We start from the raw sequence: 1,500 nt of genomic DNA, 5'->3' as shown, positions 1-1,500 counted from the left end.
GCGGGGGTCGCGGGGCCCCGAGGGGACCACGGAGGGAGCGGGCGGCCCCCGCACGCTTTGCAGATGGCAGCTGTCATCGGACAGAAAGCGGCAGAGCCGGACGGGCAAGTGCGCACGTGGCTCAGCAGCCGGACCGCCCGGCCTGTGCCCGCAGCCCATTTCGCCGTGTCAGATCCCTCGCATAAGAGATAAACACAATGGGACCGTGTGACTGAGGCACTCGTAGGTTCCCTTCAAATTATACAGCAAACGGGCACGAAACAAAGCACAGCCTCAACTCTGCGACATTCCAGAAAAGACTACAGGGGCAGTGAAGAAAACCCTTGGGCCGTCGGGGCCCAGAGCTCGGGTGGGATGAATGTGTGGAGCACAGGAGGCTCACAGGACAGTGAAAACACGGTGTGCCACGCGTGGCTGGAGGCGCGCCCCTGACATTTGCCCAAACCTACAGCACAGGCGACACAGCGAGCCTTCGCTTAGCGCGGACCTCGGTGAGCGTCTTGTAGCCACTTGGGTGCGTCAGTTGTAACAAATGTAGCGCAGAGGGAACGATCTGTACCTTCTGCTCGATTTTCCGTACACCTAAAACTGCTCTAAAAAGTGCCGTGTGGGGCGCCTTGGTGGACCCGTCGGTTAAGCGTCCAACCTCGGCTCGGAACGTGATCTCGGTTGGTGGGTTCGAGGCCCGCGTCGGGCTCTGTGCTGACAGCTCAGCACACGCACTAACGATTATGGCATCATGGACTATGTTTACTCCAACCTCGGACCCCTAAGGCCCATTTAGAAAGAAAAAAATCAGGTTGGTTTTAGCGTTTAGGTACGTGAATCACTCCAGCTGGCCCACAGCGATGGCCGCAGAGGCTCTTATCACTATCGTTGAGCCTCACTCCTCCATCTGTAAAATGGGATGATTAAAAAAAAAAAAAAAAAAAGGTACCTAAACCTAAGGAGATCACAGGTCTCGGTCTGCCTGTAACGGGATCGGTATTTACAGTTAACGTTCACTGTCATCCTGGTTAGGATGACAGATTATATGGGCGCCTACCCCCACCCCACCAGGTCCCTGGGCGTCAAGGGACTCGTCATATCAAGCCCTTGGCCCAGAGGTGACACACGGTCCTCCCAACTGCCAAAGGCACTGCTCCACCGGCTTCTTAGAACCTCCACACGAAGGTGGTAGTAACTGGGGACTGGAGGACGATGGGATTCACCACCAAATGCTCACACCGCTCACCCGTCTAGCTCCTGGGGACGCACCCAAGACCGCCGGATGCGTTCCACAGCAAGACTGGTTCGGAATGCGTGCCTGCACACTCAGCCACGGGGAACTGCTGACATTAAGTGGCAGGCACCTTCTGCTAAACCCGTCAGGGTGACAGGGGCTCCCTGAGTGCACACTGGCACACGGGGCAACCGAGAAGGAGGAGCTCCGAGCCCTGGGACACCCTGGGGAGCCCCCAGGCGCTGGATGCTGTGGAGCGGGGGGGGGGGGGGGGGGGG

General features: G+C 58.3%; 1 protein-coding gene across 2 annotated transcripts in view; it reads right to left on the bottom strand.

Annotated features, from left to right (window-relative positions):
* LOC121009873 (kelch-like protein 36) overlaps window positions 1-1,500 on the bottom strand; it is a 105,092-nt gene that overhangs the window by 93,728 nt on the left and 9,864 nt on the right. The gene's annotated exons all lie outside the window — the stretch shown is intronic.

This window comes from Herpailurus yagouaroundi, unplaced genomic scaffold, assembly GCF_014898765.1.
Source record: "Herpailurus yagouaroundi ecotype Mexico unplaced genomic scaffold, PumYag 190, whole genome shotgun sequence".
Lineage (NCBI taxonomy): Eukaryota > Metazoa > Chordata > Mammalia > Carnivora > Felidae > Herpailurus > Herpailurus yagouaroundi.
This window is presented reverse-complemented; position numbering and strand designations above follow the sequence as displayed.